The 18,072-nt window shown below is 45.4% G+C and overlaps 1 long non-coding RNA gene across 1 annotated transcript in view; it reads left to right on the top strand.

Moving 5' to 3' along the window:
* Nucleotides 1-18,072, top strand: part of LOC114811096 — an 81,667-nt gene that overhangs the window by 45,455 nt on the left and 18,140 nt on the right. The window lies entirely within an intron of this gene.

Raw genomic sequence — 18,072 nt, forward strand, 5'->3', positions numbered from 1 at the left:
GAGCAAGAGGTCAACAATGAGAACAATCCTAATCCACCTGAGGAGGGTCTTTTTCTGCATCGGGAAGATAATGGGGATCTACTGAATGAGAGATCGTCTGAGATCTCGTCTCATTCCCCCAATTTTTCCGCTGGCTTGGTCTCTGAGCTAGCTCTTACTCAGTTGATAGGCCGCTGTCAACATGAAGTAGCCCGTCCTAAACCTTACTCACTACAAGATAAGATGTTTAACATCCTACCAAACCATCGTTATTAGCTTCATCAAGATACTGGCTGGTTTTCATTTTAATTATCGACTTAAACACCATCACTTTGGAAACGGCTAGCTCCTGGAATACTCTTTTCCAATGTTATGTGCAAATAGATGTTGTTCATATATTTTGTTTTTGTTTTGAATTTGTTCTTCCATTATCCAAGAATGAGCGATGGTCCTTTTCACTCTGGCGAGGTAATTTTGTACATTATCCCTATAATGACTTCAAAATAGCAATCCATATTTCTCCTTCATTTCTCCATTCATAGATGTTTTTGTTAGGAATAATTGCAGCAGGGAACGAAATAAAAAGGGGCCCTCATTTTCAAGAACCCAACCCTTTCTTCTCCTCCTCCTCCTCCTCCTTGTCCTCCTCTGTTTTGTATAGGTCCCTTTTTTGTGCTTTTATTTTCATTCTTCTCCAGTCTTTCAAAGTGCTCTGACCACAGCAAACAGATCACTGCTTACATTGAACTCTTCCTCTTTCATGATAACGATGTACCACAAATAAGTCAGGGAATAATGGACTAGCCACCTGTAAATTGGAAATTAGTAAGGGAGAGAAGGCATCCTGTCCATTCTTTGTCCTGATTGGCATATAATTCCACAGTAATATCAGTTTCCATTTGGTCTTTTCTTTGACGGATAAGACCATAGGCTGGGCAAGTTTATAGTGGGGATTTGCTTTTTTTTTTTTTCTACAGAGAAAATATTTTACATGGGGAGTTTTGGAAGGGAGGTGCAAATGTGTTTATTCACTGCTAAAGGGATGACTGGATCTTGGATTCTTTTTCTTCAAGTCGCTTGGCATAATAACTAGAATTTGTGAACTACTTATTGTGAATCAGGCCTGATGCTGACCAAACAGTTGGTCAGCTGAAGCCTCCCATGGAGCCAGAGGTGGCCCATGATGGGGACAAAAGGCCGAGAGCCTTTTCTGCCACATCTTGGTCAGGATATCACGCGTTTCCAAGAGGCCTTCCTAGACCAAGTCCGCAATTCCCCTTCTCTCCCTCCACTCTGCGTTAACTGTGAACGTAGCTGTGTACCCGATCAATCAAATATATGTATTGAGTGCTTCTTGTGTGCAGAGCACTGTATGAAGAGCTTGGGAGAGTACATTACCTGCCCACAACGATCTTACAGTCTACAGGGAGAGAGAGACATTAATACAAATAGTAAATTAGGGGTATGTATAGAAATGCTGTGGGGTGGTGGGGGTGAATAAAGAAAGCAAGTCAGGATGATGTAGAAGGGAGTGGGAGTAAAGGAAATGTGGTTAGTCAGGGAAGGCCTCTTGGAGATGTGGCTTTGAACATGGGGAGAGTAATTGTCTGTCGGATATGAAAGCGGGAGGACATTCCAGGCCAGAGGCGGGTTGTGGGCGAGAGGTCAGCAGAAAGATTGATGAAATCGAGGTAGAGTGAGAAGGTTGGCGTTAGAGGAGTGAAGCGTGCCGGCTGGGATATAGTAGGAGAGTAGTGAGGTGAGGTAGGACATGGTGTGTTGATTGAGCTCTTTAAAGTCAATGGTAAAGAGTTTCTGTCTGCAGATGTGGATGGGTAACCACTGGAGGTTCTTGAGTGGAGAAACTGGACTGAAGCACTTTGATATTCACCTTAGGTCCACAGCACTTATGTAAATACCCTTTTACGGTTCTATCCCCTTATCTGTTCTCTATTTTAATGATTATCTCCCCTCGTAGATTGTCAGCTCTTTGTGGGAGGGGATCACACCTATATATCTCTTACAATGTACTTTTCCAAGTGCTTTTTACAGTGCTCTGGACATAGCCAGGACTCAGTAAATACCACTGATTGGAGTTGCCCCTAAGAGCTCTTAGAATACTAAGGGGAGGGTTATAATGTGGCAGGGGGAACTCCATGAGATAGGAGTAGAGGGAGGGTAAAAGATTATTTTCCCCCCCATATTAAAGCAAAGCATGTAACCATAAGTGCTGTAAGCCATTTCCCCAACATCCCTAAATGGGGGTGACTTGTTTTCCCCTGGCCACGTGCTATGTGGTGGAGACATTTTTCTTCCCAGGCATACAGTCATGGACAAATTCCCTCCCCCTGGATGCATCCATGAAGAATGTTCCCTCTCTTACTCTAGCTTGTTTCTCCATCTCTGGCAAGGAGAGGCAACCCACTTCATGTGGCAGATACAGACGTCGCTGTCTGTCCCTGATTATTTTTCTCTGCCAGGAAACAAATAAGGGAATTCCAGTCACTGGCTTTAATTTTAATCAACTCATACATCAAAAATGAATCCATGAGAAAAATGATTTGGAATTGGAAGTTTCCATTCGTGTGTCATATCGGGAGCACTGCTTTGAACGACGGAAGGAAACACGTGGGGAGACAAAAATGTAATTACACTGTCTCTCTGCAGAGAAAGTCCCCTTTCAAAATTCATCTGTCTCCAGGTCCCAGGTGAAAGATGAGTTTTAGCTGCAATGACTAAAGACAGCAAAACCACCTGAATGCATATCGTGATTTGAACATTCCAAAAGATTCTCCATTATTTTATTTGATTTGGCTTCCCAGTGTTCAAAGAGAGAGGCAGGGACAAGGATTTTGACTCCCATTTTAGCGATGAGGAAGCTCAAAACCACAATTATTATTATTTATTAAAGTACTAAGAGGTTAAATGACTTGATCATGGGTACACAGCAAGGTTAGTTATAAGACACTTAATCAGTACTCTCTGATTAATAGGTCTCTGTCTCACATGGGACTCATCGTCTAAGGAGGAGGAGGATTTAATCCCTGTTATACAGATGAAGTAACTGAGGTCAAGAGGAGAAAAGTGACTTGCCCAAGGTCACACAGCAGGCAAGTGCTTTAAGTGCTCTTCTGTGTACCTTGTAGGCTCCTTGAGGGCAGGTAATAATAATAAGAATGATATTTGTTAAGTGCTTACTATGTGCAAAGCACTGTTCTAGGCACTGGGGGGATACAAGGTGATCAGGTTGTCCCACGTGGGGATCACAGTCTTAATCCCTATTTTATAGAAGAGGTAACTGAGGCACAGAGAAGTTGTGACTTGCCCAAAGTTACACAGCTGACAGGTGGCGGTCAGGATTAGAACTCATGACCTCTGACTCCCAAGCCCGTGCTCTTTGCACTGAGCCAAGCTGCTTCTCTACGGGTCTACTCACTCTATTGTACTCTGCCAAGTACTTAATAATGTTGGTATTCGTTAAGCGCTTACTATGTGCAGAGCACTGTTCTAAGCACTGGGGTATACAAGGTGATCAGGTTGTCCCACATGAGGCTCACAGTCTTCATCCCCATTTTACAGATGAGGTAACTGAGGCCCAGAGAAGTGAAGTGACTTGCCCACAGCCACACAGCTGACAAGTGGCAGAGCCGGGATTCGAACCCATGACCTCTGGCTCCCAAGCCCATGCTCTTTCCACTGAGCCACGCTGCTTCTCTAAGTACTTAGTACAGTGGTCAGCGCACAGTAAGCACTGAATCCATTTGATTGAAGGAAGGTCAGTGCTGGAATCTGGGTCTCTTGGCTCTGCCTTTGTTTCAGAGGACAACACACCTTGGGTACCGAAAATCTTTTATTTCTGTTCGTGTAAGTAGTGGAGATGGGTGGAGCTAAGGAGAGAGACAGGAAAACACTTCTCGTGAACAATACTCAGGAGGTGACCCTTGCGTCCTAAATTCAAACCAACTTTGCCTGCTGCCTGTCTGCTTTCCCACCCGTGAAATCTTTCCAGCACTGTTGCCAACACCAGAACGCTCCCCCTTTCAAAGGAAAACACAAAAGAGACAAAAGCAAGGCAGCTCAAAGAATTTCCAAACAGCAAGACCTGGAGCCAGAAGGCTTTTTCCCCCCACTCTCTTTTTGCTTGAACCAAAAAGAAACAAAAGGATATTATTTTGACTTTGCATTTCTGCCAGGTTTCTAAGGAGGCTGGCCCTTTGGTATTCACTTCAGTCGGTGAGGATTCTTCTCAGAAGGCACCCACTGGAAAGATAAAGCATCAGGGAGGGAGCCAGCTGAATACCGGGTCTTTTGATAACATTTGTTCAATAATTTTTTTTTTAAAGTACATAAAATCGCTTTCAGAGGCCCAAATCTCCCAAGAAACTCCCCCAGAGGTTCCCAGGTTAGCATTTCCCTAGAATGGGACTAATTATCATGTTCATCTTTAAAGTCAGGAAAAGAAATATATCCATAAATGACCTCCCAGGAGAAAGCACAAATCAAACACAAAGAGCTACTCGATGTGCAAAGAGATGATGCTCCCGGGATATTCGGAGTTCAGCTAATACAAAAGAGAGGGGATTTATCGGGTTTATTTTTTAGCCGTCGGTGATGGAAAATTCTATATAACTTTCCACCACTTTACGGTCCCCGCACAAATCCGCAGTGCTGGCCTATTCTTCTGTTTTAACAAGGGCTCCTTTTGGGCAAAGAGACGCAGGGAGGTACTTTGGAAGGCAAATCATAGCGTTGAGGAATCGTTATCCTGGAGGGGTCTGACGCTAACCTCCCGTGGAAAAACTAACCATGCGTGGCCAGTTTTCGAAAACATAGACACCTCCTCCCTCCTGCAGGCAGACCCGCCGTCGTTTTCTAGTAATTCACCTTATTAACCTGCCTGGAAACCGAAAAGCGACATGTATTGAATTCAGGTTTACCAAGTAAATAGGTGCAGAATGAAGAGATATTAGTATTGACAATCTGACTGGCTTACAAATAATTTCAGACAAATGGGAACAATGATAACATCCCCAATCCAGGCTAAAGGAAAAGCTGAAGAGGTCTACTCTGAGTATTTTCTCCAGTAGGTCAGTGAAAATCAAATTTAGAGCTGAAACCTTCGTGGATTAGCTTGAACGGGGCTGTTTCGTGGATCACTTTGGTCCAATCTCAGAGAGGCTACCTCTTAGTCCCAGCTTTGTGCTTGTGTAAGAATGTAATTTCAGTCAAAATGATAATTGTGGTATGTGAACCCTTACTAGTTGCCAGGTGTGGAACTAGATAGAGGATAACAGATCAGAAACAATCAAATGTGTGTATGTATAACCTCACTTTCTCTCTCTCTCCGTATATATAATGTTGGTATTTGTTAAGCGCTTACTATGTGCAGAGCACTGTTCTAAGCGCTGGGGTAGATTCAGGGTAATCTGGTTGTCCCACGTGAGGCTCACAGTTAATCCCCATTTTACGGATGAGGTAACGGAGGCACAGAGAAGTGAAGTGATTTGCCCACAGTCACCCAGCTGACAAGTGGCGGAACTGGGATTAGAACCCATGACCTCTGACTCCCAAGCCCGGGCTCTTTCCACTGAGCCACGCTGTCAGGTTGGACACAGTCCGTGTCCCACATGGGGCTCACTGCCTTAGTCTCCATTTTACCTATGAGGTAACTGAGGCACACAGAAGTTAAGTGACTGGACCAAGGTCTCACAGCAGACAAGTGGCAGAGCTGGGATTTGAACTTAAATCCTTCTGACTCCCAGGCCCATACTCTGTTTCTCAGGCCATGCTGCTTCACCATCAAATACTCCTAACTTTTCTCTCCCTGTCCCTAACTCTCCTACTAGTAACCCATTATTTTCTACCTGATGTTATTTTCAAACAACCCAACTTCCTACGGTAACAGACACCATATGCTAGCCACCCACTGGGGAATAAAATGTTTTCACTTGACATTCGCGGCTCCTGAAGCTGTTTTTGTTGCTTCCTCTTAGTATCGTGATCTTTCCAAAGCCTCTCTTGAGGACCGAGTCAAATGCTAAATAATAATAAAAAACCCATTATTATTATTACCTTTATTATGCATTTTCTAAATCCAAATATTGCTCAAATTAATTACTTCCCAGGAATCTTCATTTCTATTCAGAATCTTCAGAGGCAGGTGATAAACATTTTCCTCTAAGGGAGTAATAGAAATTCCAAAGGAAACACCCTTTTCTCTGACTCTCCGATTTTAACTGGCGACATTTGCAGTTTCCAAAGATCATTCCCTTTGTCCGGCTTTGCTGCCGTCCATGTGGTGTTTCTTTGCCCACCAACCTGAGCAACGTCTTAGCCAGGTATTGTGGGAGACAGACTAGCTCAGTGGGAAGAGCATGGAACTGGGAGTTAACAGACCCAAACCCTACCACTCATCTGCTGTGTGACCTTATGCAAGTCATTGACCTCTCTGTGCTTGTTTCCTCATTTGTGAAATGGGGATAAGATACCTGCTCTCACTCTCTCTTGGATCACGAGCTCCTCCTGGGACAGGATGTTCTTCCAGGCAGGTGTTTGTTGGGAAGCGGTGTAGTTTTGGAGTAAGAGCACGGGCCCGGGAGTGAGAGAACCCGGGTTCTAATCCTGACTCAGCCACTTGCCTGGTGTTAGACCGTGGACAACTCATTTAACTTCACTGTGCCTCAGTTTCCTCAATTGTAAAATGGGGATTTCATACCTCTTATCCCTCTTAGACTGTCAGTCCTGTGTGGGACGGGATTGTGTTTGGTCTTAAAAATAATAATAATAGTATTTGTTAAGTGCTTACTATGTGTCAGGCTCTGTACTAAGCACTGCGGTGGTTACAAGCTAGTCAGGTTGGACACAGTCCCTATCCCACGTGGGGCTCTGTCTCAATTCCCATTTTACAGATGAGGAAACTGAGGCACAGAGAAAGGAAGTGACTTGCCCAAGGTCACACGGCAGACAGGAAGCAGAGCTGGGCTTAGAACCCATGACCTTCCGACCCCCAGGCCCGTGCTCTGTCCACTGTGCACCGCTGCCGTGGCTTTGACGTCTTTATAGATGAGGTAGGGCCCTGGAAAAGCCGAGTCGTCAGGTTGGAAAATTCAGGAATTGATGCATCCTTGAAAATACAGTAGGGCATCTCTTCTGAACCCTTCTCCCTTCACGGCGAGTATTACTCAGACACCATGGTTAAATGGGCCAAGTGTTTCCTGTCCACCGGCGGGGCAAGAGTTTAATTGTTTTTTTGGTTTCTTTTCCAGTAATAGTGATGGCTTCTACTGAATCACGCACACTCCCTCGCCTAATTCCCCTATGCTCAGAGGTCAGCTTTGTAGGGTGGCTGGCAGGGTCAGCGCGGACTGTATGGGGCAATCCCAGCTCTGCCACTTGTCGGCTGTGTGACTGTGGGCAAGTCACTTCACTTCTCTGTGCCTCAGTTCCCTCATCTGTAAAATGGGGATTAAGACTGCGAGCCCCACGTGGGACAACCCGCTTCCCCTATGTCTACCCCAGCGCTTAGAACGGTGCTCGGCACATAGTAAGCGCTTAACAAATACCAACATTATTATTACTGTTATTATTATTAAAGAAGCAGAATGTCACTTATCAAAGAAGAGTAGGCAATGGAAGGATGAGCTGTCAGCCACCTCTACTGTAAACTCATGTCGGCAGGGAATAAGTCACTTCACTTCTCTGGGCCTCAGTCATTTCATCTGTAAAATAGGGATTAAGATTGAAAGCCCTCTATGGGATAGGGACTCTATCCAACCCGATTATCTACCCCAGGGCTTAGTACAGTGCCTGGCACATCGTAAGCGTTTAATAAATACCATTAAAAGAAAGAAAAAAAAATCCTTGGCTTCCAGGAAACTTGGTAATAGAGTGGCCTGAAGGCAGTCTCTCCCTCATTCTCTTCCTCACTGCAATGACTGAGCACAGTAATGGCAAGAAGACCGGCAAACTAGATCTCCACACCTCGGGCTAGTGAAGGAGAAATAGTTCGAATACCCCTTTCCTTTCTTTTCTCTCAAAAGATTGAATGAAGTGCCTATGGCCCCGAAGAACTGTCAAGATAAATGCTCTCAGGGAGTCGGGAAGAGGTGGACTGTGTCCGTCTCCCTTCCTGTGTAGACTGTAAGCGCCCTGTGGGCAGGGATCGTGTCTACCAACTCTGTATTGTAATAAAAATAATAATGTTGGTATTTGTTAAGCGCTTACTATGTGCAGAGCACTGTTCTAAGCGCTGGGGTAGATACGGGGTAATCAGGTTGTCCCACATGAGGCTCACAGTCTTAATCCCCATTTTACAGATGAGGTCACTGAGGCACAGAGAAGTTCATTCATTCAATAGTATTTATTGAGCGCTTACTATGTGCAGAGCACTGTACTAAGCGCTTGGAATGTACAAGTCGGTAACAGATAGAGACGGTCCCTGCCCTCTGACGGGCTTACGGTCTAATCGGGGGAGACGGGCAGACACGAACAATAGCAGTAAAACGCGACTTGCCCACAGTCACACAGCTGACAAGTGGCAGAGCCGGAATTCGAACCCATGACCTCTGACTCCCAAGCCCATGCTCTTTCCACTGAGCCGCGCTGCTTCTCCTACCCTCCCAAGCGCTTAGTACAGTACTCTGCATCCAGTAAGCACTCAGTAAGTACCACGAATGGCGGCCTGTTTTTACCCACCTTGACATTGAAGTTAACCCTCTTCCCATTAGGAAGTAAATGTATATTTTTAGGGCTGATTCCTGGAGTACCCAGGGCAGCATTTTGAAAAATATTTTGAGATTATTCCATACGAATGCCTCTACTTAATGGACATCCCCATAATTGGAAATATCTGATGTAATAGCGCTGATAAATCTTCCTAAAAACTGGAAATCTGGGAACCGGATAACACACCCCTGGGTAATCATCCTTTGTGAATACTAATTTACTACTGCAGCAATGTGAGCAATAGCGTTTGAATGAACATCAGGTAATAGCTACCTTTTGAAAAAGAGAAAAAGAAAGCCTACAAATAAATGGACTTCTGCAAAGCCTTTGGAGAGCAGAAGATCATCAGGCGTAAGGCTTATCATCCCCTCGTGCTTCAGGATTCATCGCGATATCCTGTCCGGAGTTCCCATTGTTCGCTTCCCACACCGGGGATGTGATTCTTGGGAAGCCCGGTGAAGCATGCGGTGGTTTTCAAATCGATTTATTACCTGCAATGGGAGAGGGAGTTTTATTTCAATATTGCAAATGAGGCCTTTTTTTTCTCCTAGAGTTTAAATTATCCGGGAAAGGGTTTTGCCGATAAACACATTTCCTTATCGGGCTTCTCAGCGAACCACAGCTCTTTAAATTTTCAGGGCTTTGACACCGTCGAACAATTGCATCAGCCAGATTCATCTTCTGTGGTGGCGGTACAATAGACGTCTCGATCTTCGAATGGGTGGATAAATGATACGGTGCGATTCATCTGGGGTTGTGCACCGAGCCTGGTAAATGGGATCAGTAGCGGTTAGGAGGGTTTATAGTCTGTCGGTAATAAAATGTGGCATCCGTTCTGTGCTTACTTATGTCAAGCGCCGTACTGAGTACTGGGGTAGCTACAAAAGCAATTAATCATTTACTGCGTACTTTGCGCAGAGCACTGTATTGAGGGCTCGGGAGCGTACGATATAACAGAGTTGGTAGACGTGCCCCATGTCCCCTGTCCACGAGGAGCTCACAGTCTAGAGGGGGAGACAGACAGTCAAATTCTGGATAGAATAATCAAGTTCGACACGGTCTCTTGTCCTTCACCGGGCTCGTGGTCTAAATAAGAGGGAGAAGAGATAGAATAGGAGAGAGGAGACAGTTTGGATCTATAGGGTTCAAGGGTTTGAACCAAAGGACCCAACAGGATGTGGTCATTTAGAGGAATCTCTCGGACTTGAATCAGTGAATACCAATACCAGTCAGTGGGATTTATTTAGTGTGCAGAACACTGTCCTAAGTGCTTGGAAGAGTACAATGCAACAGGATTTGTAGATGTGTTCGGTGCCCAAAGATATTAATATAAAAACACAATCCATTGGGTTGGGATTATCTCTATCTGTTGCCGAATTGTACTTTCCAAGCGCTTAGTACAGTGCTCTGCACACAGAAAGTGCTTAATAAATACGATCGAATGAAATACGTAGCAGATATTTACGTAAGTACTGTGGGGCTGAAGGCGGGCTGAGTCCCAAATGCCCAAAGGGTACAGCTCCGGGTGCATAGGTGATGCAGAAGGGAGAGGGTGTCCAGGAAAATAGGGCTTAATAGAGGAAGTCCTCTTGGATTGTGTCCATCCGTGGTATTTACTCAGTGCTTACCATGGGCATTGTACTTACCACTTGGCAGAAGACGGTAGAGTTGGAAAATGAAACCCGAGTCTTTGATGAGCTTCAGATTGAGCCGGGGCGGAGGGGGTAGACGCTAACAGATAAAGCAGGAAGGAGGAAACAGCAGAGTTTAAAGATCTGTTTACAAGTGCCGGAGTCAGGACCGGGTACCCAAGTTATTCAGTTGTCATCATTAGAGTCAATATTATTCACTGTACCAGATTCTCCTCGGAGGAGTGTCATTTCCTGGTGACGATTTGGTGGTCACGTTAATGTCCTCTGATTTCACAAGGATCTACCTTATTAAGCACCAAAGGGCCGGGTCTTCACTAGTAACATCCTGTGTCATTCTGATGCACCTGTAAATTGCAAAGGAGTCAGTGCCTCCTATTGAAAAAGGAGCAACGGACAGAGATCGTCGCCCCAGCTCAGTCACTTTCCTTGTTGTTGAGACCTCCCTTGAGTTCAATATGTCTTTCCTCATCTTTCATTCAGTGGTACTTGTAGAGCACCTATAAACCATCAGTCATTTTCTGAGCCCTCTCTGTGTACAGAGCAACATATTAAGCCCTTGAGAGAGTAGGATTTAAAAGAGTTGGTAGACTTGTTCCCCGCCCACAACGAGCTCCCGCACTAGAGAGGGTGACAGACGTTAATATAAATAAGTTGTGGATATAAAAAAAAAAAATGTTGGTATCTGTCAGGCGCTTACTAGGTGCCGACTACTGTTCTAAGCGCTGGGGGCGATACAGGGTAATCGGGTTGTCCCACGTCGGGCTCACACACTTTTAATCCCCATTTTACAGATGAGGGAACTGAGGCGCAGAGAAGTGAAGTGACTCGCCCACGGTCACACAGCTGCCAAGCGGCAGAGCCGGGAGTCGAACTCACGACCTCTGACTCCGAAGCCCAGGCTCTTTCCACTGAGCCACGCTGCTTCTCCAAATGTACTCCATATGTACTCCAGTGCTGTGGAGCTAAGGGGGAACATCCCAGCGCAAGGATGATGCAGAAGGGAGTGGGAGAAGAGGAGATGAGGGTTTAGGTGGGGAAGGCCTCTTGCCAGAGATGTGGCTTCAGACGAGGCTTTGACGATTGAGAAAGCAACTGTCTGTCAGAGATGAAGAGGGAAGGGCCTCCAGACCAGAGGCAGGATGTAGGCAAGAGGTCGGTGGTGAGACGAGACTGAGGTGGAGTGAATAGTTTGGCATTAGAGGAGCGAAGCGTGCGGTCTGGGTTCTAATAGAGTAGTGAGGTAGGAGGGGGCAAGGCGTTTGATGCGGGGTCGTAAGGCGTGCAGAGCACTTGGATAAATGCTGGTGAAAGATAAGAAGATGGAAGGAAAATTATGTGCAATTCTTTCACCGTTTCCAGCTAGTCCCTACTCTGTCTGGAGTTTGGTTCAAATAAACCCCACTAATCTCAAGAGGGTTAGAACCCTGGAGCCAGCTATTTGCCATTCTTAAATAGCAGAAGGGGGGATAAAGGTATTTATTAAGCACCCAGTCGGGCATTCATTTGAATTGAATACTTGGGAAAGCACAACAGAAGTGTGAGGCACGTGGGTAAGCGGGCTGGCATAGTGGATAGAGCACGGGCCTAAGGAATCCGAAGGTCATGGGTTCTAATCCCGGCTCTGCCACTTGTCTGCCGTGGAACCTTGCGCAAATTACTTCACTTCTCTGTGCCTCAGTTTCCTCATCTGTAAAATGAGGATTAAGACAGTGAGCCCCACATGGGACCGGGACTGTGTCCAACCTGATTTGCTTGTATCCACCCCAGTGCTTGGTACAGTGCCTGGCACATAGTAAGCACTTCACAACGCCGTAATTATTATCCCCTCATCACAGTGAGTTCACATTCTGAGGCATAGTCATGAAAATAATGTGCGTACAGGGTAATCAGAATGCATAAATTGACTGTTCAGTGAATAATACACAAACAAGTGCTGGGGAGGGTGCAAATAAGTACCAGAGGTGGCCGATGAGTTAATGTGCTCGGTGAGTTGGGAGTTCACTGGGGAAAGCTCCTGGGAGGAGGAGGGATTACATGAAGGCTTTGAAGGTGGAGAAAACTGCAGTTTGTCTGATGAGGTGGGGGAGGGAATTCCAGCCAGAGGCTGGAGGAGGGGAGGCTGGAAGCTGGCATGAGATAAAGTGGGAATCTAGTTTCTCTCCCAGATACCTGCATGTATCAGGCTCCCAGCTTGGGCCAAATAAAACCTCTGGAGGTTTGGTGAAAAACTGCCTTCCTGTAGCTCTGGTCTACCCACGGATAGCTGAGAATGACTCTCGGGGTCTTATCCTCAGCGAAGCAGCCTCCAGAGCCGGGTCAGCCCCTTTCTTATTCACCTTTCAGCTACTTCCGGTTTAATCTGGAACATTTTGCAACAGAACTTTTCAGTCCATGTTTCCCCACTCCTCAAGAACCTCCAGTGGTTGCCCACCCCCTTCCACACGAAATAGAAACTCCTCACCATCAGCTTTAAAGCACTCAATCACCTTGCCCTCTCCTACCTTACCTCACTGCTCTCCTACTACGATCCAACCAGTATATTTCACTCTTCTAATGCCAACCTACTCCCTTTACCTCAGTCTCATCTACCTCACTGCTGATCTCTCGCCCACATCCTGCTTTGGGCTTGCATCGTCCTCCCTCCTCATATCTGACAGATGATCACTCTCTCTCAAACTTCAGAACCTTATTAAAAGCACAGATCTTCCAAGGGGGCTTTCCCAATTAAGCCCTCCTTTCCTCTCCTCCCGTTCTCACCCCCTACTTCAGCTGCACAGCACTTAGGTAAATAGCTGTAATTTATTTATATTAATGTTTGTCCCTCCCTCTAGACAATAAGCTCGTTGTAGGCAGGGAATGTTACCAACTCTGTTATATTGTACTCTCCCAAGTGCTTAGTACAGTGATCTGCACACAATAAGAGCTCAGTAAATATGATTGACTGATAGTCCATAGAGAACAGTGTCTGGAAATCAGCAGACTTGGATTCTAATCCCTGCTCTGCCACTTGCCTTGAAGAAAGGCAGTTTCTCCTTCGGCGTATCCATCTGCAGTCAGAATTATATCCTCTGGAGGTCACCTCCCCTCAACAGGAAGGGATCAACTCAGGAATGATCCCCAGCCTCAAGTTCCCCACAAGTCTCCCTTGGTTGTGTTGGATTGTGGCATAGCTGGTAGGGTAAAGGGATTTTTGAGATGAAGGATGGGTCTTTTTTTTTTCCTTCTTTATTTTAATGGTACTTAGTGCTTACTATGTGCCAGGCACTGTATTAAGCACTCGAGTAGATACAAGAAGATCAGGTCGAACAGGGTCCCTGTTCCATACGGGCCTCACCACCTAAATTGGAAGGAGATTTAATCTCCATTTTGCCGATGAGGTAACTGAGGCACAGAGGAGTTAAGTCACGTGCCCAAGTTCTTCTCTCAGCAGAAGCGCATCCTGGCATCCAAACAGCTGTTCTGCCTCCCAGCTTCTCTCTTCCTTTCGTTGTACTTTTAATTACAGTGAGGTATGACTACTGACAATTACTATGCCATCAAAGGGGACCCGATGGGTATCATTTCAGACCTTCTCCAGCTGTTCCTTCACAAAATATCATCTCCCCCTGTCAGAACTTTCACTGTCTTAGACACCCAGTTCCCCCATGCCCTCAACATGGTAACTCAGAGAGCCGGCCACCTGTTCTCTCGCACGCCCTCCCCTCCTGAAGCAACCTCCCAGTGCTTTGGCAGTTCAACTAAAGGGAAAGCACTGCACTATCATGCCTCAGAAAATAGTCTTTTATCACCTTTTCCTGGGAGGTTTACTCACCTTAAGGTGATCTGGTGTCCCCACATACCTGATGCAGGGTTTCAGAAACTCAGGAACAACAGAGGGTGATGATGCTTAACCCCCAAAGGAGCTTTCTCATTATGTTCCAGCACTTGAAAATAAAAGCAATTAAAACATCTTGCTGGGCTACAACTATTTGTTCTGATCAAGTAACCTGTTGTCAGTTCTGAAGCAAGAGTTGATGAGATGATCTGAGAATTTGTTGTTTCTTTAATTATTCAAGGATCATTAAATGAACTCCATTTTTATGATATTTATTAAGCGCTTACTATGTGTCAATCTCTGTTCTAAATGCTGGGGTAGGTACAAGTTAATTAGGTCGGACCAAGTCCCTGTCCCCCATGGGGCTCACAGTCTAAGTAGGAAGGAGAATAGGTGTTTAATCCGCATTTTACAGTTGAGGAACTGAGGCACCGAGGAAGCGAGGTGACTTGCCCAAGGTCACACAGCAGACAAGGGGTAGAGTGGGATTAGAACCCAGTTGACTCCCAGGCATGACCCCTTGCCACTATTACACCGTGCTTTCATCCAGCAGCTCCTTCCTTGTGAGAGTATGATAGTGGAAAAGATATGCTTTTTTCTCTTGAGTGCTTATTACAGAGTTCTGCTCACATTTGAAGGTCATTTGGGTGCCCTGCTCAAAACAGGTGTTCAGTGCGGTGCTCTGCTCAAAATGGGTGTTCAGTACGATGCTCTATTTAAAATGGGTATTCAATATGGTGCTCTGCTCAAAAAGGGTGCTCAGTTCTGCTCTCTGCCCACAGTCGGAGCTCACTACAGGGCCTTGCACGCAATAAGGACTCAGGTCACTACTCTGGCCACAGAGGTGCTCAACAAATACTCTAGATTGATGGAACTGGAGTCTGAGTCCCGGAATAATGGATCTGAATTAAAAGCATTATTAATTGTTATTAGAATACCTTTCTAATGATGGCATTTTTGTCCTTAGTCCAAATCTCCTTCCTGTAATCTTTTCTGCTCATTTCCTCAGCCTAAAGATGTAGACTATTACGTGTCATAAACTTAGATATACAAGAGATCCCTTTAAGGGAGAATATTTATGACATTTAGTCTAGCTGTTTGGTTGACTGAGATGCAAAACACATTGGTGGTATTCAAGCTGTCTTTCTGAGATAAGGAAGCACTGTTTACTTTCATTTCTCTGAAAAAGTTTCACTATTTTCCATTTAAATATTTACTACGAACAGATTTGTCAAGTCGCCTGGCTTCCGTTTGGTGGAGTAGGTGGAAGCGTGCATTTCAGACATCGCACGGCCTATTTGGGGTGGAAAGGGAGAGGGAGAGCTAAATGCTTGAGATTAAGGATGGGTCACCGTGATTTCACACAGGCCCAAAGCCCATTCATCTGAATAATCCCAAACTGGACCTTTCTGGGTGTAAATGTGTTCATCTGCGGGGAACAGCTTGCTGAATCTAAGGAAACCAACATCATATAGGCTTGGCAAGTGCATAGAGTTTGGGCCGAAACACATTTTTCAGGCTGTATGGTCATTTACACCAGAAACGGGGAGATTTTGTTTCCCTCAAAACTCACATGGATTTAAACATTCCCGCAGGCAAGTTGGCAGAAGCAAAGAATTGTTGATTGGTGACTTGGAGTCTTTTGACAATCTCTGAAGGTTCCCAAGTCCTCCCGGAAGAGCAAGATCAGAGTAGCAGCCTCGTGGATAGAGCATGGGCCTCCTAGTCAGGAGGGCCTGGGTTCTAATCCCAGCTCTGCCCTTTGCCTGCTCTGTGACCCTGGACAAGTCACTTAACGTCTCTGTGTCTCAGTCGCCTCATCCGTAAAATAATAATAATAATGATAATGTTGGTATTTAAGTGCTTACTAGGTGCAGAGCACTGTTCTAAGCACTGGGGTAGTCACAGGGGAATCAGGTTGTCCCACGTGGGGCTCACAGTCTTAATCCCCATTTTACAGAAGAGGTCACTGAGGCCCAGAGAACCCATGATCTCTGACTCCAAAGCCCGTGCTCTTTCCACTGAGCCACGCTGCTTCTCCAAATGGGGATTAAGACTGTGAGCCCCGTGTGGGACATGGACTTTGTCCACCTGATTAGCTCGCGTCTCCCCCAGTACTTAGTACAGTGCCTGGCAAAACAGTAAGCGCTACACAAATGCTTTTTAAATATATATATCTAATATGAGAGGTGAAGAAACGAAAGCTTTTTCCTCCTATGTAGAAGGAGGTGGCTGTCCCGGAGGCCGAGGAAGAAGTTTTAAGAATCCTTCAAGAACCTAATCCTAGGATCATCCCCGTATTCATGAGAACCACTGCTGCTTATTGTGTGGGCTGGCCCAAGGAAGAAGTACGGGCCTTCCTGCTACAATATGATAGTTGTCCTCTTGAAATCCCTCATGATATCCCCAAATTACATTGCTTCAACCATTCTTTCCTTGGCAGATGAGAGGGAATACGATTTGAAAACAATTCAATGGTACCTGGCTTCTGTCACTCCAGGTGAAATTCAAGAAGGTTGGGGTAAACAAAAAGAAGGCCGTTTCCAGCTACATTGTCTCATCACGGTCTCTGTGGAGAAGTACTATTTTCTTGCACAAAGCAGGGAGGGAGTCCCTTTTCCAGGTCTCCCATCAGGAACTACAGATGAAGCTCAGCATCAAGACTTCATGATGAGAGCCAGGGGGAAGAAATCGATTGCAGTGTCAGTAGTTTGTGCAGCGTTCCTGCCAGTATTAGTCTCTCTGAGACACAGAGCGCAACGAGCAAATAGGGAGGCAGGAGTGCTGCGCGACGAGAAGGGTGTAAAAGGACTTGGAGATGGTCGAATGGACCCCGTCAGTGCTCTGACATAGAGTTATTACCTAGGAGCCCTTGGGCTCAGAAATCTCTGTGGTCTTTGCCACCCGCTTTTACATTAGCCATGCATTTCTTGGCTTTGCTGATGGCCCTTTCCACCTCACATAATCCTTCATCCCTGATAATGAAGACCAACCAGGCAGGACCGGGGCTTAGAACCGAGGTTTCCTGATTTCCAGAGGCCTACTCTCTTCCTTGAAACCACAGTGGGGCTGTAGGACAACTAGGTTCTCTCAGAGAGAGAATTGCCTTTTTATGTTCCTTATGGATCGGGCTAGTTCACTGCTTCTTTCTGGCTGAGTATCCTTTACTTCCAGCTCTTAAAAAAAAAAAAAAGAACCAAAAAAAAAAAAAAAAGCCCCACCATTTTCATGGCAGTTTCTTAACTGCATATAAAAAAGGCAGAAAACTCAAAATGTAAGCATCAGCAGACTTTGCAGTTCGCTTCCTTTACTGAAATGATGAGATTCAATATAATAATAATGCGGGCACATTATTTATGTGAGATGGAAATTCTTCCACAATTCATATTAAGGGAGTTACTGTTGCTGGGCTTTCTTATGCTAATATAAAAATGGAGAATATGCGCTGGGAAAATGAAGCTGAAGAAGCATAAATGTTCCTTTATATATAGTGTGTGAAATGTCCAGACGCTACTAGGGCTCGCTTTTTTTTAAAAATGGTATTTGTTAAGAACTTACTACACGCCAGGCACTGTCCTAAACCCTGGGATAGATACAAACTAATCGGGTTGGACGTAGTCTGTGTCCTACATGGGGCTCACAGCCTCAATCCTCATTTTACAGGTGAGGTAATTGAGGCACAGAGAAGTTAAATGGTCACACAGCAGAACATTCATTCAGTTCAGTCCTATTTATTGAGTGCTTATGGTGTGCAGAACAGTGTCCTAAGCATTTGGGAGAGCACAATATAACAATAAACAGACACATTCCCTGTCCACAATGAGCTTACAGTCTAGGGGGGTGATGGAGGCGGAATTAGAACCCAGGTCCTTCTGATTCCCAGGCCACTGCTCTATTCACGAG

This window comes from Ornithorhynchus anatinus, chromosome 4 (assembly GCF_004115215.2).
Source record: "Ornithorhynchus anatinus isolate Pmale09 chromosome 4, mOrnAna1.pri.v4, whole genome shotgun sequence".
Classification (NCBI taxonomy): domain Eukaryota; kingdom Metazoa; phylum Chordata; class Mammalia; order Monotremata; family Ornithorhynchidae; genus Ornithorhynchus; species Ornithorhynchus anatinus.